The 27,948-nt window shown below is 38.5% G+C and overlaps 1 long non-coding RNA gene across 1 annotated transcript; it reads left to right on the plus strand.

The window, feature by feature from the left end:
* Positions 1-3,536: 3,536 nt before the first annotated feature.
* LOC121066106 lies at positions 3,537-27,948 on the plus strand. Its single transcript, XR_005817511.1, has 4 exons — positions 3,537-3,654; positions 22,510-22,563; positions 25,521-25,642; positions 27,439-27,948. It is a non-coding gene; the product is annotated as an uncharacterized LOC121066106 (long non-coding RNA).

Raw genomic sequence — 27,948 nt, forward strand, 5'->3', positions numbered from 1 at the left:
TTGTCAGCAAGATTTGAGAGACTACACATTTTATGACCATTAAAGTTTTCTGTAAATTCTCACTTGAATTTTTCCATGTCAAAGAACGTGGATTTTTTGGTTTGTCAAATTCCAAAATAAGCATCAGCAGTGATAAGAACTTGTCATCCTGACAGGAGAAAAACTGGGATTTGTTCTCTGGGTTATTTCTGTTCTTTTATTCTAATGAATGTTTAATATAAATGCACAGACAATCTATGTCATTATTTTACAGTTGTGCTCCTTCTTATGCACTCTCATTTTTGACCCCATGGGTTTGGTTTGCATTACCCACAGAATTCTTCAGAATTCTGCAGCTGTTCAGCAGTAGAAGGAGAAATCTGTTCCCCAGAACTTACTTTTACCCCAGTGCTTATGGTACTTTCCTGGATCTTGTAAGGTGCACACTTGTTTTGGGCTGAGAGGGCCCTGAACCTCAACCTTCCCTAAGGAACAGGTGTCAACCTCAGTGGAAAATACCCATCTGGGTGTAAGTGGGGAGAAGATAACCTGAAGCTGCTGTGTCCTCTTTAGATACCAGCACCATTTCAGGCATGTTTATACTCTCAGACAGCTCCAATGCAGCGCTTCGTTGGGAGGCCCGTAGCTCACCCACTTGCTGGAGCTTTGGGACAACAACCCTTTTTAGCATTGTCTCTAAAACAGTTTAGTGAGTCTCTCTTTCTGCATATGTCCTTAGTCTTTGTTTTTCTGATTTTTTTTTTCTGTCCTATTTTATGTCGGTATTGAAGCAAGTATCAAAATTCTGCTGATATGCACCTTGACTCCTGCTGTATGCTGATATAACAAGAAAACAGTCAAATGTCTAATGCCTTAGTCTTTGCTCTGGTTTTGAAGATGTCAAGAAATCTGGGAGACTCTATTTTGAATCGTGTTTCTCATACTTTGATTCCTACCCTGCTGTCCATAAAAGACTTTCTGGATGAGAGAAGAAACCCCATGTGCCCTGTTTCAAATGCTGCTGTTTACCTTTCATAACTGCATGAATCAACAAGTTGGATAAATATTTTTCCAACAGGAAGGGATGACAGAAAGATGGAAAGAACAATATGTGACAGATGTAAGTGAGTTCACTTAATGTGTTACTGGAAGTACATTACAAATACTTCAATCAGAAAAGCAGGCCAAGAGGAGAGAAGGATGGAAGTAAGAAGCACTGAGTGTTCACACCAGAAAGACCTTTTTGAAACCTCTAGAAAGACTGAAATGATCTCTTAACTTGTGTATATGAAGGGCAGGATATTTTCTGGTTATGTCTACCTAAAACAGGTTTTGTCAGTATCCAGGATTTTCTTCAGTTAAATATCAGTGTGGCTGTATGTTAAAATGCCATACTGCATGAGCAGGTACAGTTTATCATCAAGTTCTCTCATTAAAAAACAAGGCAGATAAGAGATCATTGGCTGCTTAATGTAGTTTAGAAATGTGATCCTACAGGAATGTGGCTATTCTGCAGAATAATTTGTGTTTCAGCCATTTTTTCATTTTTTTTCAATTCAAACTCTCTGAGACAAGTGTCACATCCCCAACTTGCTTTGTGCTTGACGGTGGAGTTGTATATCACCCTCCTTTCAGGCCTGCTATCTCTCCTGCCTCCCAGACCTCACCATTCCATCACTTGCACAGAGTCCCTCAATTGCATGATACATGCACACTGGGATTTCTGAAATGAGCTGATGTGAGCAGAACATAGGTGAGCTACCTCAGCCCTTTAGAAAGCTGAAGATTTTATCAGAACAATTTTGTTTGTTCAGGGCAGGGGTAAAGTAGATTTAGGATTTTTTCCTGATTTCATCTCAGTTTTATTTTGATATTTTCAAAAGCAATTTCAAATTAAATAACGAGAACATTTCTTAAAATTACCTTCAGTTGAAAACTGAAACTTGAAATGAAATATTTGATCCCCTCTCCATCAAATCTTCTCTATCTCAGAAATGGTTTGGAGCCAGCAGTTCAGAGCCAAGGTATGAACTTCTTTCCTGTCATGTTCCCACAATGCCTCACCATGGCATTCCCCTGTGGTTTTGCAGATGAACCTTGAGCCCGGGGAGGTAACAAAACCAGCACTAATATCCTGCAGAGCAGGATTCTCTCTCTTTCCTTCACTCAGTACCATCAGGAGCAGGGACAGCTTCTTCAAGAGAGCAGATAGCTGTTTCTGCTCCTTTAAAGCCACTTTGCCCATGATGATGAGCCTCTTTCTGTCACAGGTTCATTTCATTTTCTCTGCTCTCTTAGTTTCAAAAGCCCTTTAATAGCTGTGTGCAAATTAAAGTAATTTAAAAGTAACTTAAAGTCACAATATTAGTAAGAGAAAGCATTAAAAAATAAAGGAAAAATACTTCAGTAGTATTTCTAGCTTGGAGAGAAAAGAAAGAGAGTAGTTCCTACCAGTTTTGATGAATGTAGAGCAAAGCACAGGCAAAGCTCTGTCTGCCACCTGACTATTTCTAGAAACCAGTGTGGTCAATGAGATAAATGGTGACGGATATTGAACAGGAACAGAACATACAGGGCTCTGTTATAGAAGCGTCGTAGGTCAGGACTTATGGACTACCAAGGCCAAATACCAATGTGCAGACCTGTGACCTCCTTTTACAAGCTAGGCTACAGTAGTAGACAAAGAATACAGCAGCCTGAACTATTCTGGAGAGTTTTTTATTGTGATTTAAGTTTTTAGTGGTATTAATATGAAAACAGGAAAAGATACATATAAATCCAAACAGCAACAAGGACTAAGGATATCAATACTTCCAGATACTGTTCACAACAGTAGTTTATAAACAATAAAACTGAAGATGTTCTGAAAGGACGATACTGAAATTATAGCTATAGGTCTTCAGCAAACTGAAAGACACAGTTAACTTTAGAAGTAAGGAATTTCCCTCATCATCAGCAGCAAGTAACTCAGTGTGTAAACAGCATCGTGGCCGTAGCCCGACCCCTGAAAAAAGCAGCAAGATCAACAGCTGAACAATGACTCAAAATTGCATGAAGTGGCTTATACATGATTTGTTTCTACCAGACATGTTGCCAAGATCCTGACCCGCATCTTTATTTACCAAAGAGGTTTGTCCTCTTCACTAAAGGAAAGGAAAGTCCCCAACATTAACAGATTTAAAAAATATATTATGTTTCACATACGGAGACAAAACAAAACAAAACAGAACAAAACAAAACAAAACAAAACAACCCAACTTATAATTTGTAATGGAAGAAACAAAAAGAAAAAAAAAAGGTTTAACTGGCTTTCTTGTTAGAAGATGCAGTTTTGGAGCACTGCTGCACAGGCGCTTTAATGTATAATTTTGCTTAGAATTCACTGTAAATGTGTAAGTAATCTTCAAAAAATTGATGCTGAATTTAATTTTGATTTGAAAATCTGTTTTCATGATGATATGAATATAGAGCTGCTTAGGTTCATATATTAGAGAACAAAATATTTTTTTTTTTTTTTGGGGGGGGGGGATAAGACACAGAGTTCATGCGTACAGGAACAGACAGCTGGGTCCCTATGTGCACAGAGACAAGGAAGACCTTTCTTTGGTCAACCTACACCAAGTGTACAACAAAGAAGCATCCACAGGAGATGTGCAAATACATATAAACAGAACGGTGAGTAAATTATGTGAGTCAATGTTTCACGGGTTGCTGCAGGGGAAGAAAAGTAATAATTGATGTGTAAGTCCTATGTTATGTACATAGTCTTGCTGCACGGGTTCCCTCTGTTCATTGTGTTGTAAATAACTACACCAGCTTCATTAACACCAGGCAGGCTAAATAATGCACCTGGCGAGGAATGCTTCACAGGTTACACATGCAAACAAATTCTTTTTCATCCTGCAAGGAGTTTAACCTCGTATGAAAAAGCGCGCCACACCAAACGCCTACTGCCCAACAGTAGTTTTGCACCCCCAGCAGAAGGCAGCAGCGGGGTGGGCACGGCCACGGGGCCCAAGAGAGGCCCCACAGCGGCCCCACCGCGGCCCCACAGCGGCCCCATAGCGGCGGAGGGGCGCGGAGGCCCCGGCGGAGGCCGCCGAGCGCCGGCCGAAGAGCATCCTCTAGCGGCACCGGCCTCGACGCGCTCCGGCACCGGCCGCCGCTGCTGCTGGAGGTCCCCCTGCGGGAGGGAAGGGCTCGGGTCTGCTACAGCCACCGTCCTCAGGTTTAATGAAAGCGAGTGTTAAAATCTGCTGGTGACCGATTAGCCCTGATCGCCGTTTAAAATGTCTATTACTGCTCGCTGAGTTGTGCGGGTTTTACAATAAGCTGGAGGAAAATGGAAGCAATCTGAATGCCCGTTGACCAGCTGAGACTCTTCACAAAGAGAGTCGTCTAAATCAGGTCTAAAACCCTCACGACGCCAGTCCCAATTCGGCAGTCCATCCCTACTCAAGTAAGCCATGTCAGCGTGCTACTAACTTCGCTGTGATGGATAACAATTTTTGATACTCCAGCATTCCCCATCTAGATACCCAGAGATGGATCCTGCTGGGGAAAGCTCACCACTGTTCAAGAAAAAACAGGGAAAAAGGGAAATACGAATTACAGGAATGAGACAACTTGCAGAAGAGCACAGCACAGACAATCAGCTGCCAATTTGCAATCAGAGTTTATCTCATGTCTCAGATTAGTGTCCCTTCACTAATGCCAAATAAGTACATCCATATTCATCAGTGAATGAACAGATAAACAATAGAATGTGTTCTGCCAGAAGTCAAAGAAGATATGAAACTATGCCTCCTCTTTCACACAGCTTGCATCTATTTGACCAAATTCAAAGTCTGTTCTCTTGGGTACATGTAGATCTCCAGATCCCATGTGTTAGCACTTTGCTTTCATCATCTACAATTTATTGAGCTAGTCAGTAAATATTATTTATACCTGTTGAAGCAACCCAAGCTGCAGGACTGGTTCTTCAGAAATACCTTGTGGAAGCAGATAACAGGAAGCAGGTAACAGAGCACACTCCACAGCATACCAACACCATCCATCTCAGTGACAATGCCTGGACTGGCCATTTCTGGGTTGAGGTGTATTTTACAAACACACTATTTTGTTTGTCAGTAATCTCAGCAGTACTTAAGTTAGGGATGGAGTTGCATCATGCTGGAGATTTAATAGTTTTTCAATAAGCATGATTTTTGTCTGATTTGTGATCAGATCGAAATCCAAGTGTGAGTAGCATGCAAGACTAACACCAGAGTCACACAGACTACAGAATGTGGAAAGAAGCAGTAATATCCCAAAGTTTAACTGGGCTTCTTTAGCAGTTCCATAGTAGACCCACACTGTCTGGAGTTAGAATCAGACCACAACTAAAGTTCCATTCCCGCCAACAGTCCCCATTTGAGATGTCTCCTGAAGTGGTGTGAGGGATCCTCTATTTATCACTGTCTTGGAAAGTGACTTCAGTGCACCGTCCCAGGAGTGGTACAAAGCTTGCTGCCCTCCCTGTCCCTAAACATGGCAGTGAAAGCTGGTGTAACCTGGAAGAGTAGCCCGGGATAGGCCTTATTCAGTGACATGCTTTCTGTGTATTGACATCTGCTTTGCCCATCACAGGCTGGCTGACAGTAAACTTGTTTTAGTTCTGTTAGTTCTGCCAAGCCATTCCCAACACTCCTGTATTCAGTAGAGACTGAGGCATATATGTTGAGCACTGCTATGATAAACAAAACATGATTATTTGAATGGTTTTCCATTTCATTGCCAAATTTATTTCTACAGTTAAGGCTGAATATGCCAATCAGAACTCTGAAAATTCCTTAATACTTATAAAAAAAGTTCAAAGTTCGAGTTTCCTGAAGCCTAAGAGCTTCAGCCAAAGTTGAGCGGCAGTACTCTGGATACTCAATCTGCTTGAAGAATTATTCCCGAGATTTCTTCCTTACGGTGCCTTCCCCCCACCCTCCCTGGACTTATAAAGTTAATAACGAGTAGTTTTTAATAGTTTCAGCTCATGATTCTTGGTGTATTTATTAAACAACATAAAAGATCTGCTCATCATACAGCTTTGTTAGTGTTTCATAGCTCTAATCTTGACCTAGTTTGTGAATGTTTTATTTATCGATGGTGGGCTACACAAACAGCCTCATCTCAGAAGAATTCCAAACACGAGCTTGGTCAAACAGCATACTCCAGAGCAATCCCACCCCCTCTCTTCTTTTGTAAGGTACCCTCTTCCTCCTACCAGGTCTTTCAAATTTCATTTTCTTTGATGGTGTTTCTGTCTTTCCTTTTTTCCAAACATTGCCAACAAAATATACTTACAATTAGTTTATCTTTCCTCCTACAAATGCTGACTACAGATCACACACACAAATCTTGCAGCATTATTGGGAGGTTTCCGTGATGGTATGACTTATTTCTCAGCTGAGATTGCAAATGCTTTGCAATCTATGGCTTTACATTTTTCTCTTCTTTCAAGAAAAATACTCTAGGAAAAGAGTCAATCCAGAGGATCAAGGAAGGAAGAGTGACAGAAACTCTGAGAGTAAGTTGAGCATGTAGTCACGAGCTTCATCAAGGGCCACACATAATGTAAAATTTTTACGCTGGGCTTCCCAGTGCGTTATGGCACTTCTAATTTAGAGAAAAACAGAAGTATGAGACCCTTAATGTCACCATCTGACAAGGTTCTTTGTCCAAAAGTCCAAAAGAAAAAACCCAGCCAACAAAAATCCCACATAGAACCACAAAAAGGTTTTCCCCCATTTAGTTCTAAAACATAACATGAAGTTTCACATTTGCATCTCGAAAGAAACTGGTCATTTATATTCTCCACATCTTGCTGTACTTTTAGAAGAAGCCTGGGGAGGTAGGCTACCAGGAAAGTCTGAAACTATTTGAGCAGAAGGTGTTTGCTTTCAAGACAACCATAATACTTTCCAGAATACCAGGGCAGTGCTGTACCGAACTGTCACTGCTAGAGGAAAATAACATCAAATGAAAGCAAATAGAGACTTCCACTGCAGGAGGTTATTTTAAGAATAAATGTAACATGCTTTAAATGAAGCAAATCGACTCAAGAAGGCTGTAAGAAGGAAAACATCCTCCCCAGAGCCCGGCACAGGCCTCCTCCAGAGAGCCATGAAACCCCCTGGTCTCTCTGGGAAGGCTCAAGTCATCCCCCTGGGACCACGGGTCACGCTCAACCCTCGTGGCATCCCAGAGCTGCTTCAGCTCTGAAAAACCTCTGGGAAGACATTTTGGCTGCTACAAATTCCGGCAAGGAAAGAGAGCCATAGCATGAAATGGGCAGAGCTTGGGTGCAAGGATGGAAAAAAGAAGAGAAAGACTCCAGCCTCTCTAACCTAACTTCTCTGACCATTTCTAACCAGCCACAGTTGTTTGGCTCCTGGCTCACTACATACCAAACAGGTCTCAGAACAGGTACCGCCTCCCTCTGCCCACAATGTATTTACAGACTGAATTTACTTTACTATTTTCTTGTCACGTGCCCAAAGTCCACCTTCTGCCCAGCTCTTTGTCTCTACCTCTGCCAGCTGTTACTATCACAGCATCTCATCAGCATATACTTTCAATTCCCTGTGAGACTATTTAAAGTCTATAAAGAACATAAATTCACAGTTTTCTCTAAATATATTAAAGATTTGACTACTTCTCAGCATACTAAAACTGGACTCGTATAAAGAGGCTTTGAAAAGGTCAAATTCTGTGAACATCCAGTTTCTAACTACATTATATTTAGCTGTGCTTATATTCTTTTTGTGTTCACTTTGTCAGGCTATGCTAACAAATGAGTTTGCTGATATTATTTATGGGATAGTAAATCTTATGTGCAACAACATAAAATTCATACTAATGAGCAGAAATCCATCACTGATCTGTATGTTCAGTCAAAACAAAAATAAATATCTCAGACTGCTAATACAAAATTCTTAATAAGTCCTGAAGATACACAATTTGAGGATTAAATTATTCATAACATTTCCACTGACATCAAATAATATGTGTATTTGACAAATCTGTAACGCATTTCTGGTTAATTTATAAATGGGAAAAGATGAAATTTGCCATATATGTGATTCTTACATTTTTTTCCCCCAAATAATAACTTCCTAATTTTAATCAATTTAGAACCTAGAAAGTTTCCTAATGAAGTACACTTCGATTAGTTTCAAGAAGATTGTATCGCTCTCCAAACTAGTTTACAGTGATATGATTTCACAGCCATCAGTGCAGCTAAACTGATTTATTCTTGATGAAGATCTAGCCCAAAACAAGGTACTGAAATCTAAGTGAGGGGCTGAGCAGAAAGGCCCCACAGCTGGAGGTGCCTGCAATGGTGTGCTGGTGGAGAAGTCATGCAGGGATTTCCACTGTAGCCTGGGGCATTTCTTCTCTGCACACCCAGTGAAAGAAGGGCTTGTGGGGAGTAATCCCAATTTGGCATGGTGGCACAGCAGAATTACTTGCACCCAGACTCTGGTCTGATTTTGAGTTGTTTGCTCTTGTTTCAGTGTAACCAAATGTGAGCACCTGAGGGTCACAGGACGGGAATCTGTATTTCTCTACCCCACATCCCTTCAAAAAACCCAGTGAGGTCTTGAACTTTGCACTGAGATATCACTACTGTATTATATCCAGCATGTGCTAACATGCAATTTCATCTTATCAGGCACCCTGTGAGGGAAGCTTTATTTTTATATAAACCTTTTCACAAAATCTTTGCAATCTCAGCCAATTAACAGAATTAGAAAGAGAGAGAAAAAAGTGAAGAACAGAAAAAAAAAAAGAGAGAGAATGAAGAAATGAAATTCAGGAGGAAAATAACAAAGGAAAAGGAGATAATTAAAACCCATAAGTATGACTTCAAGCTGCTAATTAATATTGTGGTACTGTGGTCATCAATGAAAGTGTGTAACATTCAATGGAGATTGTCAGCTTTTGTGATTAAGGTATCCTAGAATATTGTTTGTCATTAAATGTCTGCCCTTGCTCTGCCCTTACATTGTTTTCTTTCTTGTCCTCACAGCCATGTTGCCATTCAGTTCCCTGTTTTTTGTTTGTTTGTTTGTTTATTTGTTTCACCAATGTCCTCTTCTGCCCCTTCCAGCAATGTTCCTGCATCTTTTGCCATCCCTATGGCTTGTGCAAGACTCACAGCTTGCCCAGCCAGCTCTTCTTCCCCCAACAGCAAGAGGGGTCTGTATTCCCCCACCTGCAATCTAAATACACATGGTAAGGGGGGAGCAGGGAGGCGCTGCCAGCAGTGGTGACTTGCTCCAAGTCACAGCACAGGTCAGTGGCAGTGGCAGAATTCAGTTCTCCTGCCCGTCTGTATATATTTACTGGGTAGTCCCCCAGTAAAGCAAATATTTAACTACTCATCATATTGCTAAGCCGTGATAGCTTTGGGCTTTTACTCTGGGTTATAAAAGTACCTCAAAGGGTTGAATCGATTCTGTTAAATGACATACCATAAGATGTCTTCTATGCCAACTGTCTCTTCTCCCCTTTCTCAGTCCCACACCTCTGCAAATGACTCACTGATTTCTTAAGTAAGGAAGAGGAAACAAATGAGAAGGGAAGAGTAACATCACTTCTTTAGATTCTGATTACTAATGCAGACCTTGGATTTGTCTGGCTTCTAGCAAAGTTAGTGAGTACTCCTGCTCTGCATCGATGTGGGGGAAAATCACATTGACTGCACAGATCAATGGGTCAGACACACAAAAGCCTTTTGCATGCAGGCTAAATAAAGATCTGTTAAAATGTGCCATATAATCCACATTCAGAGAGCTGAATCTCCAAGAAACACGCTAATATTTAAATCAGACCTACAGTGTGAATAAATCTCAGTATCATCTGCTGGATGTGACAGAAAAGATCTACTGGATTTCCTAGAAAAAAATGACAGTCTACTGTTTGGGAGTTGTCAGAGAATGAGGCTGTTTTCTGTATTGATTGATGCTATGAAATACTCACCCACAACCAACTCAAGGGTACTTCTTCCAAGAACACAATGCTTGTGACTTTAGTGGAAATGAGAGATAAGGAGAAGATCCTCCAGGCAGCCTGGAAAGAGAGAAGCATTGAATTCCAAGGGCAAGTGATAACAATTTCTCCAGACTTCAGCCAAAAGATACAAGAAAGAAGGAATTGGTAGAACTTTAAAAAGCCTTTGTAGATTTTAAATCCAAGCCTGTCTTCTCTTCTGAAACTGGGAGTTCTACATGAAAATAAAGATTACCCCTTCTGGGATGCAGATTGAGGGAAACAGTTTCTAACAAATATCACCCTCACTGTTGCCCCGGGCCATTCAGATGGATTAATTCCTTGTGTTTTGATGGTAGAGCCCAGGTAGTGAGTCCCAGCAATGTGCGCTGTGTGCAGAGGGATCCATGGGAGCTACAAGCAGTCCACAAAGTCTACTCCATCATGGGGACTGAGACAGATGGCACAGCTGCCAAGGCTGGTGGGGTTGAGCATCTGGTAAATGTGTTGATTTAAAGCAGTTCTCAAGCAGCGTCCGCTGCTGTGGCTGAGACGAGCACAGTTCAGAGCTGCTTCCCTGGCTGGAGCCCATGGGGGAGCTGGGGTGGTGTTACCAAAGCCCCTTCTTGGAAGCAAGTACCACATCCTTCGGAAGATGAAGAAAAGCAGCTTCCCTTCTGGGCAACCTGTCAGGAACTGCTGATATCAGGAAGGGAGTCAGAGCTGTGGAAGGTTACTGCTACCACTATTTCACAATGATATTTAGATTCCTCTAGGAAAGCTCTGGTCAGGCTTTTATTTTATTTCTTGGCTTTGTCAGTACTTCCTGTCTCTCTCCCTCTCTCTGCCTCGAATAAACAATGTCTCGTTTAAATATAACTATAGTTCAGCTTCTGACTATTCATAGCTGGAGATGAGCAAAGATTTCCCTGGGGTACAGACAGCACACAGGGAGAGTTTACCAGCCCAAAGCTGATACTACAGCTTCTGTGGCTAAACCTCAGCTAGTTTTAAATCATCACTGTGGCAGGCAGGGCAGGCTCGTTCTCTGTTTTTATTCAGAGTCTGAGACAGCTTTTTTTTTTTCTCCATTTGTCCATTCTTGCATTTGTACCAAGGGATAGCACGCCATTTCAGGGCCACTTAAATATATCCATAATGATAGAAAATCAACAGATGAAAGCTGGTTGGAGGGGTCTGATGGAAAGATTACAGGCTTGCAAAAAGTACTGCAGGTTTATAGTCTGCATAGACAGTCCCAGAAAAGGCTATGTACTACTAAATACTGTTGTCAGGCTTAAGAAAGAGATCTGAATGAGGCTATATTATCCCAAATACCATTCCCACAAATTCAATAGGAATTGGCCACTCAAATCTAGAGATATTTTAAAAAATACACCTCACTTCTCTGGAGATAGAATTATTTATTAGAAAGAAGGAATGTCAGTACAAAACCAATACCTCTTGTGGGTGTCAAGCCTACAATGCTGGAGAATGACTACCAGCAGTGCTCTCAGAAAAACCCTCCAAGTATGTCCCATGTGAAAGCCTAAGCTAGGCTTAGGCCTTGGTGGTCAAATACGAAGGGTACTGGAGGATCAATTTATAGCTGTAAAGCCTGACAGTATTTATAGCTGAAAGCTTCTCCTTCACCAACAAATCCCTGCAAAGTGGTCACTGTGCCAACAGCAGTGAGATCACACTGCTTTTGCCAGCCATTTCTTGGATGAACACTTTTGCAAATGAGAGCTCTCTGATCAAAATGGCCAGAGTTTGCCTATGCCTCCTAGTCACACAGTCTTCTCCACTGTACAGGTTCCTTCATTTCTGTGACTTTTGGTTTACCTAAGGAATTAATGCTTGATATAATAGAGGCTGGTTTACACCTTAAGAACTGACTAAACTTTTGCACATTGATAAAATTTGACATGTTTTATCTGTGCCCTGCCATCAGAGTACTAATGGGAATCCAAATGTTTTTAGAACTTTTTAACTGCCACACAAGCCGTCAAGAGAGATACACTATCTCTCAAATCAGAAAATAGCTTCTTTCCTGCTATCTTATCAAACAGCACCACATAGTTCTACAAAATGTATCCCGGCTGAACTACTAATGGGGAGATGTTTACATACTAGACTGGAAGCTATGAGACCTGATTTGGGTAATCACAGGAAATGAGGGAGGCAAAGTGTGGTGGAGAAGGAATTCCAGAACTGATCTGAAGGGGAAAGAAATGTGGATATGAAGGCTCCTCTTAAAAGCATCAGGAACCTGGCTAACAAGGCTTTATGAATATGGGTGAGAAGATGTGTGTAAAATATCCATTTAAAAATACGGATGTAGTGACCAGAGAGAAAGTGATTATTTCACTGGTACATAGGACACTATGAGAAATTTATTAATATTCATTAATTTGACAGTTTGACATTTTTCCATCATTTATATTAAACAAAATATTTAACAGCATATGTAAGCGTAGACAAAAAAAAGATAAGGATTTGTAAATTAAAGGAAGCAAACATGTGATATGCATTGGTATGTAATGCAGTGCTTTACCCTGAGACAGATCAGTGGCAAAAGTAATCATATTTTGTTTAAAAATAAAAGATATTAGAAAGTTTTGGAGATAGTTGTACTTCTAACAATTCAAGAATATTGGCATATAGAATATAAATGTGCATGAACTTTATAATTTTCTGTTACTCTTTAAAAGGTGGAGTTGATTCTTACTTTGAGAAAGAAATAACAGTATTATTAATAGGAAAAAAACACTTCTCTGATCTTCAACCCTTGGTGTTTTAGTGATACCATCAGGAAGAAAGGCACTGCTCTACACTCTAAAGTGTATTGGCCACACTAGACTGATGGGCTTTTACCTCTTCTTGCCACCTTTTGTTTCCATGTCTTTCTCTCTTCAGCTGTCAGGTACTCATTTTCTCTCTCATCTTCCACACCCTGACCTGCTTGATTCCCACCTCCATCTACCCGTGACTGCCAGCTGGTGCTGCCTACTTTTTGCTTTCCTCAGAAGTATTCTTTTTTTCTTCTTTCTTCCTTCTTTCTCCTACCCTGCCCCCCAGACCTGGGAGATGTCCTCTCATGGCTCCTTAACCTCCATCCTTAAAACCCCTCTGCCTTGATGTCTACAAGACAAGCTGACACTGTTGAGGTGACTGGGTACCTTTGTTTATCACCTGCAATAATTGTCTCATTCCTTGTTCCTTCATGTCTGTCTACATCTGTCTGACTAAAAGCACATGGGGTTCACTGCTATGAATTCTCTTGTGTTCATAGAGATCCTCTCTGGCACAAGCCTTTGCCCAGAACTGAGGGGCACTACCTCGTACTTTCACATGTTGCAGCTGAGGTATGTGGTCTTTCTGTGTAAGAAAGCCCACTCCTGATCTGCAAGTTTAAATATAGAAAAGACAGAACATTTTATCCTTCCCTTACACAATATCCACTTGGATTTAGGAGTCAGCTCAGAGAGCCTTGTTCACTCGCTGAGTTCAGCATGGCTGTAATGTGCTTAGTTACAGTCCTGCTCTTGAAAAATTGATTCTACTTTCAGAAATATTACCAATTCTAGTGACATTCCTCACCATAAATATAAGGAATTTTGGAAAAAAAAAAAAAAAAAAAGGAAATCATGGAAACAGGGTCAGCTTTATAAATGTGCTCAAGTGTTCTAGTTCACCTGAAGTGCAGGAGCACAAGCCCCAGGTATCTGCAGGCTCATTTCATCCAGACTACTCTAATCCAGGAATACCTCAAAGAAGAGATTTTCTTACAAATTTTTATATACTCATTGAATGTCTATTAAAAAAAAAAAAAAAAAAAGCCTCTCATCAGCTCAGACTTTTCTGGTTTGTTTTTATGCGCAATTAGTGTTCTTACAACTGCTCCTAGACCTATCCTGCCCTAGATTTTGGCCAGGCTATATCCAGAAGACACATCCAGAACTTCACACCTGAGAGAGTCTCCCAGTCATGTTTCCACAAGGCACCACGTGTCCTAAGACATCTGTCTCCAAATGAAGGGGTAACAACCCTGTGTGCCCCTTGACAGTTAAGCCTTTGAAGGTATCTACACCGCAGTCAGAAGGTGTGGGCAAGCACTTTTGGATCTAGCTGGGCTTGAGTAGCAGAGAGACAAGCATCCTCTTTCATGTGCAGAGCTGAGTTGAAGTCTATGATGAGTTGAGTCCTTCCTACACTGCTACCTATAGGAAGCTGTCTGAGAGGTATTTGCTGTACACACAGTGGCACATGATGAAAGCTTTTTACAATATCTTCTTTTCTACCCAAACTATAGGAAGCATAGAGGTGTAGAACAGTAACAAGGGCAGAAGGAAGAAATCCCACCTCCAACTTCAAATTGTCTTTTAAAAGGGTTTTAGTGTGTATGATAAGTTTGGATTAAATATATATACACATATATTTAATTTGCCTGAGTTTTTGTTAATGTGTTGCTGGCCATTGTAGGTTCTGGTGTGGGAGTATCCCATGACTATCACAGCCTGTGTTAGGCTACTTACTTCCATGGGAGGGGAATGTGGCAGGCCCAAGTGGTACCGACAGACACCAGGAGCTTCTCAAACCCCAATACCTGCTGTCCTGAGCATGCCACACTTTTCTCTGACCTTGCCTTTTATGGCAAAAACTGACCAATCTGTGCATATGCAGTGACAACAACAACACAAAGCCATTAACTTTTAACACGAACATTTATCGTTAACAAGGAGCTCAGTTAGACATGCAAGCCACTCTTTCATGCCATATATCGTAGTTACTAATATAATATAAATACTAATATAAAATACATTGCTAAATGCAAATTCCTACTAAAGAGAAGATAGGAGAAAAATACGTGGCATATGTTAGTCATATCATTTAGTGTACTCTTTAAAGATACTCATAAGCAGTGGAGGGAACAGCAGTACAATGACATTAATCCAATAGAGTAGAATAGAAAAGAATAGAAGCAAAGTGACAGGATAAGTGAGGAAAACAAAGCAGTGGCCATAAAAAGAAACCTGAACACTTCTATATTATGAAGTACCATGAAATGAAGAAACCTACAACCTCAGGGAAATATATGTGTGTATATATATATAAAATTATAATTTTAAAACACTATTTTTAAAAGGTTCTGTTAATCTTCATACGGACACTAGATGGGGATCTTGAGTCAGCCATGCAAAAGACTCCTTTATCCTGCTTTTTCTTTATTTTAATCTGTTTTATCACGGACAGAGTACATGCAATGCAAGTTTACTCTTCGGGCATTTATATTTTTACTATTTTTTTTTGGAGGGGGGGCAGTAATCTAAAGTAAATAAATATTTACTTTTAAACCTGCAAGTTTAATTAAGGTTACACTGCATCTTACAAAAGAGAAGGGAATGCATCTGGAATTGCAGAACACATGCTCTTCTTCGTACTAATTATTTGTTTAATTCCAGTGGCACATTACAATTGTTTTCTCACTTTTCAGTGCAGGATGCGGTTTACACTGACAATTGTCTTACCACTGTGTAGCACAGATTATGACAAGGGAAAGGACGGCGGAGCCGTTCACTTGCGGCACTACTAATGACCCACGCATTGTTATTTCCATAAATGGGATCTTTGTGTGCTAACTAAACCTGAGCAATACAACTGTGAAAGCTGCTTTCTTTCAATCTTCCCCAAATCTCCATATGACTTGTACACATGATAATAAATTAATCTCTCTTGTTAGCATGTTGTTGTTCATTTAATAAATACCTCTTTCTTTCATGCTATGGAAAGCTCAGGAGTAAAATGTGAATCATATTTTGAGCCATTGTCTTAAATAGTTCCTTTCTTGATAGATTCTTTCTTCTCCCCTCAGTAAACTGGGCTTTTGCAAATTACATCCCGGAGCAGCACATAATGCACTGACCTCAAGCCTTTGGACACTGTTACTGACTGGCCTTAACTGAAATGAGTTTGACTGTCTCAGCTCATTTCATAGGGACACAACAGTGCACACCACAGAACATGCAGTTTGGGATTATTGCCAGTCTCTCCCAGATGCCCAGAAATGAATTAGTGAAGGGACTGAATTACTTCTCTCTGCATCTGCAGAGATGGGGTGTGTGCAAGGCGAGGTGGGATCAGTCCTTGGGCCATAGAAAGGAGGGACAATAAAACAAACAAACAAACAAATCTGCAGTGGACCTGCTGTTCTCAGTTTCTTATGCCATTAATGTTGGAACAATCTGCACCAAAACATTCCTGTGGAGGAATAAGACATGCTGCAGTGAAACAAGTTAAACACCACATCAGTTATTTTAAAAGGATAAATTTTTAGAATGCATTATAAATAAGCAATTGTTTCCCAGTCTGGGGAATGATTGTATTTGATGGCACACAGTACTTTTTCTGCAGAGCAGATTGCACTGTCAGAGCAAAGGGAAAAAATAATATATTAAAGACATGAGATGCATGAAAAATGTCATCAAATACGTCTTTACTAGCCTTGAAATGGGGATGGTTTGCATAATTGATTAATCATAAGGGGACATTTTTGGTCACAGAAATTATCATTAGTAGAGCTCCAAAGTTAAATAATCTTTATACTAATAAAAAATGCCATTTTTTTTCCTCAGATCTTCCTAAGATCTCTTCTTTCTTTTAGGCTCTCTGACTTTTACGGGCCTTAATAATTGAATGGTATTTGACTGGAAGTGGGGGTGATGAAACCATTGCGAGCGATCTGCACAGCTCTGCAGGAGCAGCAGCACGCTTGGGCCCAATCCTGCAAGCTCGGCCCCGCAGCCAGCCACAGTGTTCCACCTGCCAGCACCCACGTCTTGGAGCTGGGTCTTTCTGTCCGAACTCCATGCAGTGGGAGCTGCCCACATTTCCTTCTTATAAAAAGAAAAATATAATCCTGGAAAGCGATATCTTTGTGCACCGTTTTTCCTTCCTATGTTAAAAGGCAACTCTCCTGATTGTTCCAAAATTATTCTGACAGATTATTTCACCTCTTTGTGAAAATGTGTGCGTGACACATGCTTTCTAAGACAGTTTGCTGTCCTTTAGGATGAATGTTGAGGCACCTAATTCAGAGATATAATAATAAGTATTTTTTTTTATTGCCAAGAATTTAATTAAGGGAAGCAGCTTTGGATACACAGCTCTCTGTCGAAAGGATTTTCTTTAGCCTGCTTTCTACCAGGCAGTTTTATATTGAATAAAACAGGGACTGCCTGAGGCAGGAATGGGTTAACCGAGGATTGCCATACCTGATTTCATTCATGAAAAATAAATGGAGTATGGGTCCTAACCTATTCCCTCGCAATGAAGTGGCCACCTTCTCTAATTCTCGTTTACTGTAAATCCTTCAGAAGGTACAAACAGTCAGAAATCACGTCCATGACAAAAGGAAGAATGCAGATATTTGGCATCAGGTGAAAGACTTTTCCATTTGGTATTTTGTTATGGCCATTTTAATGTGGTTTATTTAACCAAGAAATGACCCCTAAATTGAGACATATAGTACCTTCTTATCATAAATGTCCTTCTCAGGAGAGCTCTCATCAAATGTTGCTATACACTGTGCAGACAGGAAAATGTGGTCAAAAGCTCATTTATTACTCCAATTTTTATAATGTGAAAATAGGGAAATATTTTTCTACCTTAGTAACATATTGTAATGGTTTCCAAACATAAGCATAAAAATGGGGTAAAATTAAACTCAGTCTATAAAACTCTCTGATTTGTATTTGTGTCTGTATTTATATAGAGAACATAAAACATGTAAACACAAGCTCACTATTCAGAGAAGCTTATATACTTACTGAACATAATTACACAGACTTGAATATTGATACATATGGGAAATGCACAGTGTAAATATTTAAAGGACAATGCAACAGACATTTAAGAGCAAATTTCAATGCATTTGGGTACTATTTGTTGTACAAAATTAAGATTCCTTTCATGAATGATAGTGGTCATATTTATAGCAGTGTTTTGCATGTGAGCAACTGTTTTCTAAATCTGTAGTTGTAGTTAGCCAAATTCAAAACTGATTCTGAGCGTTTTGAAGCAAATCAGATTTTCCCCTCAGTTTCCTACCGGTTGTCATTAGTAGAGTGGAACCAGAGCAATGCAGAGATTTACATCTTTTCAGATTCCATGGGCAAATTTATATACTCCTTTGGTTTTAAAGAACATAAATCATGATTGCTGAAGGTTCTTAATACCATAACTAGTACGTAAAAAGCCCTTACTATTTTCCTCCAAATTTGCTTCTTTTCTACCTGTATTTTATTAGTTCAATTTCTCAACCTGACATATACATATATTTAATATCTTGATATGTATTTCATTATCTTGTAGGTATGTAAAACAAGTGTATTAAAGTTGTGTGCATATTTTAAAAGATCACTGCCATAAACAGGGTTTTGCAAGTTAGGGACAATTATTATTGTTATTATGTTTTTATGCGGTAATGATGGCTGTAATGAAGTTCATCTTATCCCTACATTTTGGCACTCTCTTCTTCTGTATCATTGTACATTGACTATTCACAATTATCAAATACTAGTATGAACAGGAACATATTACAGTGCTCTAATATGCTCAACCAGTATTACATATTTTTATTTTGCATTTTGCATCTGAGGTTTTGTGGCAATCCTTCTTCCTCCACCTGCCAGTGTTTTCTAGTAACAATCCAAATGGCTCATTGAATGCTGTGATTTTTATCTTTTTTTTTTTTTTTCAGAGAAGTTGTTTGATGTATATATTCTTTTTCCCACTTCATCTCTTCCCTGTGAGCTCCAGTTCAAGAAAACTTCCCATCTTCTGTATTTAGGAAGGTTCTGAAAAGAATACTTTAATTTTGACAAGCTTAAGCGTTTATTCTGAACTTGGTGTGCATATTCTGAGGAAATTAATAATTATTCAATATTTACATGACAGCATATGTGCTGTCATGACATTTAACAGAATAAATATTTACAATGCAGTAGTCATCTTTGTCTAGCCCTGGAAAAAACGAGAGTTCAGCTGGTGTTAGTGGGAATACTTTCTCTTAAAAATATGAGCCTATCATCGTCTCAGCCCATGTAGAGTACTAAAAATCCATTGGATAGCAATGACTTTCAATCACAAAAAAACAGTTGCCTTCAGACTAGTGACCTAGATAAGATGGGATCTGTATTCTATTATCAATCCCTAAACTACCTAGTTGCACATGGCACTTTATCACCTTTCATATCCCAGCGTGTTATAATATGCTGCTAGATCATATAGCACAGGATACTGCATCCTAGCATGTTCTTCCTGTATTATTATGCTTTATATTTACTACGTCTTTAAAAAAAGAGATGTTGAGCCTACTGATCTTGTTGCAAACTATAAGAAAAAATAAAAATAAAATAAAAGGGAATTCTGAGACCGTGCAATTAAACCCCCAAGAGAACAAAATTTCCCTCCTGCACACATGGAGTTCCATCCAGACAGCCAGCACTGACTCCCATCTACCTCATCATGCACATTCATCTAATGTGTGCTAAATGTACATTGATTCAGTCAGCAGCTAATATGGGTGCCTGAGTGAATTATCCAGGGAGGGAATATTTCTCTACCTGGCAACACTGGTGCTGTCCACAGCCTACCAGGTTAACCTATTCATAGAAAGCCCACACTATTTCTGGCACAATTCTGTTCAATATAGATACTTTTCATGGAAAATCTGTTTCCAGTATTGTGCACATGCCACTATCCCCTCCCTTGTCATAGTTGAATGCTGACATAAATCTTTTTCTAATAAAATGAACTATTCAAATTATTTCTTTACTGAATGATGTCTGAAACAGATGTATTTTAATCTGCTGGGCATAGAAAATGAAATTTACATGTCAGTGAGGTCTTTCTGGTTAATAAATGTTTTAAAAGAGAGAAAGCAGGAAGCTAAATGTATGTAAAACTGCACTGCTTTGCATAGTGTGTTTTTAGCAGAAAATACAATATTCTAATACTAAATTATGTCTTATTTATGAGACAAAAAGTATACGTATTTTGTGATAACAAATATCATCCCTGTAGGGGTATCGTATAAAACACTGGAAAGAATTCTGATTTCACCATCAATACTTCCCTTGTGCTACTCCCAGTAATTTCTTTTTCTTTCTTTTTCTTTTTCTTTTTTCTTTTTCTTTTTCTTTTTCTTTTTCTTTTTCTTTTTCTTTTTCTTTTTCTTTTTCTTTTTCTTTTTTTTTCTTTTTTTTTCTTTTTCTTTTTCTTTTTCTTTCTTTTTCTTTTTCTTTTTCTTTTTCTTTTTCTTTTTCTTTTTCTTTTTCTTTTTCTTTCTTCTTTTTTTTCTTTTTCTTTTCTTTTCTTTTTTTCTTTTTCCTTTTCCTTTTCCTTTTCCTTTTCCTTTTCCTTTTCCTTTTCCTTTTCCTTTTCCTTTTCCTTTTCCTTTTCCTTTTCCTTTTCCTTTTCCTTTTTTCTTTTTCTTTTTCTTTTTCTTTTTCTTTTTCTTTTTCTTTTTCTTTTTCTTTCTTTTTTTTCTTTTTCTTTTTCTTTTTCTTTTTCTTTTTCTTTTTCTTTTTCTTTTTCTTTTTCTCTTTCTCTTTCTCTTTTTCTTTTTCTTTTTCTTTCTTTCTTTCTTTCTTTCTTTCTTTCGATTTTTCTTTTTCTTTTTCTTTTTCATTTTCTTTTTCTTTTTCTTTTTCTTTTTCTTTCTTTCTCTCTTTCTTTCTTTTCCTTCCTTCCTTTCTTTCTTTCTTTCTTTCTCTTTTTCTTTTTCTTTTTCTTTCTTTCTTTCTTCTTTTTCTTTCTTTTTCTTTTCCTTCCTTCCTTCCTTCCTTCCTTCCTTCCTTCCTTCCTTTCTTTTTCTTTTTCTTTCTTTCTTTCTTTCTTTCTTTCTTTCTTTCTTTCTTTCTTTCTTTCTTTCTTTCTTTCTCTCTTTCTTTCTTTTCCTTCCTTCCTTTCTTTCTTTCTTTCTTTCTTTCTTTCTTTCTTTCTTTCTTTCTTTCTTTCTTTCTTTTTCTTTCTTTCTTTCTTTCTTTCTTTCTTTCTTTCTTTCTTTCTTTCTTTCTTTCTTCCTCTTTCTTTCTTTTCCTTCCTTCCTTCCTTCCTTTCTTTCTTTCTTTCTTTCTTTCTTTCTTGTCCTTTCTTTCTTTCTTTCTTTCTTTCTTTCTTTCTTTCTTTCTTTCTTTCTTTCTATGTGGGGGACAACATCTGCACAAAGTTTTATTATTATTATTATGTGTGTGTGTTATTTTGAACTCATTATGTTTTCCTATTATTTCAGCTGTTTACATAGCACCAATTTCAGTACATTACTGTAGCTTTCTCTTATTATGAGAAAGCCAGTTCCAAAGCTCACTGAAAACAGTGGAGGGACCCCATTAGCTGAAGTTGACTTGCGGCAGGGGATCAAGGTTAAGACAACAAAGGGTTGGTGTCAGTGGCCCCTGGAGATTCAAATGGACTTCTACATAACCAAGAACACTTCTAGATGGATATGTAGTTGAAATGCTAAGATCCATCACAATAATGTTACTTATTTTGCAGTGTTATTGGGGGGTGGGGGAGGCAGAAAAAACAAAGAAAAAAAACACACACACATACACAAAAAAAACTTTAAACCTTATTTACTTTACTAAACTGTTGCCAAATTTGATAAAGGTGCAACAGCAGAGTTTGCCTAAACTGCTTGTATGGAAAGGCTACAAATAGACCTGCAAAAGGAAGGCTGCCTCACTCGGCTGTGCCATGCATTTTTCCTTGACCAAATCCTTCACCAGGACTCTTCTTACCTCCCTCCCTCCCTTCCTCCCTCCCTGTATACCTCCCTCCCTCCCTCCCTCCTTTGCCCCCCAGCTCTCTGTGCTCAGCACCCAAAGGACTCATCCCTCTCATCCCTGGGAAATAAAGCAGTAGCTCCAGTGACCTGAATTGGACCTCAGACATGACGATGTTGTGAGAGACTCTCTTTTCACCCCAGTCAATGGCTGGAAAGTGCAAGAATTCTGTTCTGAACACGCTTCCTCACAGCTAAAAAACGGGGCTTACACAGCATAGTAAAAATCATTCCAGAGGTGTCTCAATGAAGAGCTCAGTTGTTATCTTATCCTGATTAAAAAGTGCTTGGGTCTGTATAAGTTTTCAGCTAGAGAAACTCAGAAATGATGTCCAGATTCATTCTTTAACAATTAGCAACTCTGAGCTTCAGAACGACAGATTACCGCATTTTGGCATTATCACCAATAGACAGGGAGTTGTGAAATTGTAAGACATTATTGTATTGTTGGTAGCCTGAGTAAATCTAAATCTTTTCAAGCTTTGCTTCAGTGGGTTAATTCCAGAACCTGAATTACAAGTGCAATTTGAATTACATTGCAAAGACTGAACTTACCTCACTTTAGCAAAGACTTTTTTCTTAAGACTTATGAATTCCAGTTATTTTGAAATCCTGAAAATGTTGAAATCTTTTGATACGTTTCTTATTATTTCCAGGAAAGACGGGTAAAGGTTTTCACTGACTTTCGCTGACAGAACCTCTTTATTTAGGTAAGTGTTTCTTTGACTCTACCTTTGTTTCGTGGTATCTCAGCTGCTGTTGCAGGTTGTGTACATCCACAGTTACACCAAATATCTGCACAGGGGCTTTTTATTCTCCCAGTCCTAACCCTGAGATATTGTAATAACAGAAGGAAAAAAACCTTGCCAGAATCTGAAAATAATAAGAAGGATATAAACCAAATAAATGTTCTCTGTACATTTAGGAAAATTGAAGAGGCCTGTAAAACCAAGGATGATTTCAGTTTGACTCTACATATTTTGTCTGGGAATTTTAAAATACTCATCTGACTCTAGCTAATTAAGTCTCAAAGCTTGATGCTGAGCTATATGAGGCAGGGCAGGGGACATCACCCATTTTTTAAGGGAATGAAGTGAGACGTGATTACGTGATCTGCTTGGTACAAAAGATTATTAAATATTGGATTTGTGGATAAAGATACATATTCCAGTTACAGTTTAACAAGAAGAATTGATTTTTTTTTAACCGCATAACAACAGGAATGACAATAAAGAAAAAAATATTCTGCAATGAAGTGTCATATATATTTTTTATCAGTAGCTTGAGTTGTTGAAAGAAAGCTGTATCTGACAAGAATACAATTTTACTTACAGTAAAAGGGCTATGATTGAGCTATACCAGCTGAAAACTATAGTTTTTCAGGTTATTGAGGTGTTTATTATACATTCTCCCCAATAAGAATACTGATTAAGTAATTGTTGCAGAAGGCAGGAAAGTACAGGATAATATTAGCAGTTCAAAAACTCAACACTGTTTTGTTTTTTTTTTTTTTTTTTTTTTTTTTTTAGGAGAAACAACTAAATGGAGCTGTGACACTGCAGTTGTTTGCAGTAATCAAGGACTTTCAATAGATAAGTCCTTATTCAGTTTCTCAGAACTGTACAGAAGCAGACTGAAACTTGGGTACCTACTGTTCAGGTTTTTAGCTTAGTTTCTGAGTGGTTCGGTTTTCTCTTGCACAGCATAGGAATACTGCACTGTGATACATAATTCTGCTTCTTTGTGTTTCTCATATTAACAAAACAAAAAAGAACTGGAGGCAAAGAAAATCAGTTGCTAGAAATGTTTAGTTTTCCACATATACCGGTTGCAATTTTCTCCTCCCTAAGTGTATTTGTGTTTCTCTTAATCCATTCTTAAGAAACCGAAGTGATGGGGCTTCCTATATATCCTTTCAGAGACCATTGCAAAATATAATACACGCCACTACTCAGTATTTTTCATGACATCCTAGTTGTTTTTTTTTTTTTTTTTCTAATGTGAATTCTATTTGTAAGATCCCCTCATTCTGCTGGAAAAATATATGCTATTAATATTTCTTACCAGTTATGCTATCCTTCCAAAATTATTCTTACTGACACATATAATTCCAGTGATTTTAAAACAATTTTATACTAAGGAACTGTGTCTGCAAAATAATTTTTTGTTGAAAAAAATTTTTGTACCATATTCTGTCTGGAGATTAATTCAAGATTTGGCTCAAGCTAAATTATGGTTGCAAATGCCTTATGTGAATTTGCAGGTTGTGTACCCCTGTGGTATCAGGTCTGTTTTTCTGTGCTGCTCCCTTTAGGTTCTTACAGTTCTCTTAAAATAAATTCCTTAGCATTTTGGGTTATAATACAAATGGGGATAGTAACAGAGGAAAGCAAGATTAAAATTTACTAAAATTTGGTTTATGTTGCTCAGAATTCATATCGTTTCAATATCTATAACTCTGTATGCACTATGTTCCTTATTTATTTGCAAATTCACTTACTCCCCTGCTCACTTCTTGTTAAATTACATGCCTTAAATCTCTCAGGGTACTGCAGTGCAGCCACTGATGTACTACAAGAAATGCCTTATGCAGATTCTGAAGAACATATTGGAATCAGTTCATAATTACAAGATTTTAAACACATAATATTAGATCTCCCTCTGATTACATATAAGCTATCTTCTGTAACAATTTGAATCTGTGAAGCCGGAAGGGGAAGACTGCATGTTCACTGACTCCAGTGGGATTTAGATTTTCAAAAACCTAATATGTCCCAAATGTGAAAGGGGGAAGGCTTTGCCCAGGACTGGTGACTGGTGTTGCTGACAACCACATTAGATCATAACATCCCAGAGCTGGGGAATATCCATCACACATGACACTCTTACTGAGTAAAAGAAGAGGGAAATGGAGGGCCATTCTGGGATTCAGGGTTTACACTACCATGCAGATACTAAATGTCCATAAAATACATCCCGGAGACAATCCTGGCAATCTGTTTTGATGCTTCCCCCAACACAAGCAAGGTTTTCTTCAGAGATTGTTTCGGAACCTGTTTTTCTCATTAAGGTTTTAAATCTGTGGCTTCTTACTCTGATCTCACTGGTTGATGTTAATTCTTATTTTAACCTTCTTTCTGTTTTTTTTTTTTCCTTTTATTCTCAAATCAAGACATCCAACACTGCTGCATCTGAGTAAACAAGCAACTATTTCCCAGTAGAAGGTACAGATAGTCTGCTTTTCCCCAGGCAGAGAGGGAGGAAACATTGAAAACAGACTGAGTTAAATACCACTGCCAACACCTGAACACAACCATCATTCATGTATTTACTTCATTGCATCCTGGATTTTTGAAATTTGATTTACAAGTAAGATTATGAGAGAACAAGTTCCTCGAACTGCCCGAACCACCCTTTCTTTGGTTAGCACCTCTCAGCACAGCAGTAGGTGGATGGGTGTGGAAAAGAGAAAGGAACTTTCCCCCAGTTGGGTGGGGTTTGACTGTTGAGCTTTGTGTTTGAATGGGATTTCATGGCAGGTCATATGTGAGGCATGTTCTGATGTAGTCCAGGCAAAAGAAAAACAGTGAAGCCAAATGGAATATCATCAGCTCTGTATTTGCCAATTTGCCCTATTGTCTCAATTAACTTTGCTGTTTTCTTGCAGAAGCACAGAAAAAAAGGTTTAAGGCTGTCAGGGTTGTACTCCAGAGGCAGCTCCAGCAAAACCCCTGCAGAGGAAGAGCAAATGTTCGCAACCCACCAGAATCTTCTCCAGCATAAAAAAAGGTTAAAGTCTTCTTTATTTATTTATTTTTTTAAGCTTGTCAGGTTCTACAGTCAAATAAACAGTAACTGACAGTCTCTGGAATCGAAGATCGAAGGTCACCAAGACCTGGAGTTATTAGTAGGGAAACCAAACATTGTCCCATTGCCCTAGGGAGATTTTCAGTCACTGAAACTGATGCCCTTCAGATGCCATGTCAAGGTCTGAAGCCTGACTGATTGGTGTCTAAAAATTAAGAGCAGATGCTGCTAGACACTATTTGCTATCTATCATCTCTTCAATAATCTTGCCCAGAAATGGGAGTTTTAGCAATCAGACAATAGTTGGCAAGAAAATTAATGTCAGGAGAGGATTTATTGAGTAAGGACCCAATAAACACATGCTTGAATGCTTCTGGCAGTCTGCCTTTCCTTAACGAAAAAATACCAATAGTAGGTATATCCCCCTAATTTTCACCGTGGGAAACATACTTTTCATCTGCGGAGTGCTTATGAAATTTTCCTTAGAGTACTTAGGACCTCCAATTGAAATAGAGCAAAAGTGAATTAATTGAATAATCTGGTATCTTTATGCCTTTTTGGTAGTTTTATAGTGACAAAAGCATACCTCAAATCCAAATGTAATGACAGCTTTATGCAGCAAGATATAGTCCAGACTAAACCTGTTGGAGATACTCTTAGTTAATCACATAGAATAACATCCATAATAGTTCCATGAGTTTTTAAGACTGTTTGCTACTTGCAATGGTAGAGTGTTCAAGTCCAGTCAGGACTGGATTTTCATTGAAAGAACACTACCCAAATGCTGTGATCTATGCTCTACAAACCTGCCATTCATTCTAAGACCAATGCAATATGTAATCATAGAATGGCTTGGGTTGGAAGGGACCTTAAAAACCATATAATTCCAACCCCTCTGCCATGGACAGGGACACCTCCCGCTAGATCAGATAATGATGAGAAAGAGATTTTTCTTCAAATTCATCATCAAAACTGTGACATCTTATTTATGTGGGAGAACCAGATGTAGTATTTTCTATTCCATGTTCTGAGGACATTTATTTGAACCTAATATAACCTACTAAATATAGCCATAGATCATCATTTTGGAGAAGAAAATTCAAAGTTCTTAAGTCTGCTTTCAAGTACCTTAAGTCCTACAGGTTTGCTAAGACATACTTTTAAGTCTGCAGTCCTAATTTATCCTGCTATTTAGGTGAGAATCAAACATAACATTTGGATACAGAGCAAAACAAGAACTTTAAAACAAGATGTATTTGAGCTATGTTTTTTCCCACATCAACACACAAAACACTCACAGTCTCCCTCCTACTGAGTTTTAAAGGAGTGAGAAGGGTGGGGGGAAACAGCTAAAAATTAGCTGAAAAAAAGAGCACCTGTGAGTTAATTATTTGAAAGACTTTATCTCTGTGTCAAGTTCTATACTTTCTTTGTTTCAACATCAGCAACTCTTTCTATTTCCTTTCTTCTGCTACTCTACATTAGGTATCCAAGCTTTGTCTCTCTCACTTAAGTGAAATTGTATTTCTGAGTATGCCAATAAAGCATGTCTTCTCCAGGTAAAGATTTTTTTGTCAGAATATCTATATTGGAACTCAAAGACAAAGACCCCATTACTTTCCTTTCTATTCTGAATTCTGAAATGGTGTTACCATTTCTCAGTTTCAAAAGGGTATGTGCATCTTGACCTCATAATTAAGAAGTCTAATTATTAGTCCTAGTCTTTACAGTGACCCGTCTGGCATTCACCAAGAAGTAATGGCTTTTCTTGATGTTAGATGGCCTTGCCTTTTCCTGATGTGGACCAAAAGAAATAAAAATGGATCCATCCTGCATTGCTGTGGGTATGGTGGGAGTATCAAGGAAAAGACTTGCCTATATAGTTACAAGAAACAGTCCAAAGGAAGAGACATCAAACAACAGAGCTGGAATCAAGCGAACACATCACAAAACAAAATAGCAGATTTCATCAATACAGGAGAAAAGTATCCTCTTGGAAGAAGAAGAAAATATGTATTTTGTTCAAGTAGTAAGCTACTTGTATTTTCTCCTAAAGTACCTCTTCAATAGTTCAAGGCTGCAATCACTGCTTTATAGAATTCATTTGAAACAAAGATATTAAATATGTGTTTTTGTTTGTTTGTTTTTTGTGTAATACATGACTTTTTTAAAGTCTTCTGGGTCACTTCAAGGACAATGGTTCTTCAACAGATAAGGACAACTTGAATTGCTCTCCTTTTCACTTGTTAAACAATTGCGTAACTTTGTAGATTTCATGGTTGTTCTTT

This window comes from Cygnus olor, chromosome 2 (genome assembly GCF_009769625.2).
Source record: "Cygnus olor isolate bCygOlo1 chromosome 2, bCygOlo1.pri.v2, whole genome shotgun sequence".
Lineage (NCBI taxonomy): Eukaryota > Metazoa > Chordata > Aves > Anseriformes > Anatidae > Cygnus > Cygnus olor.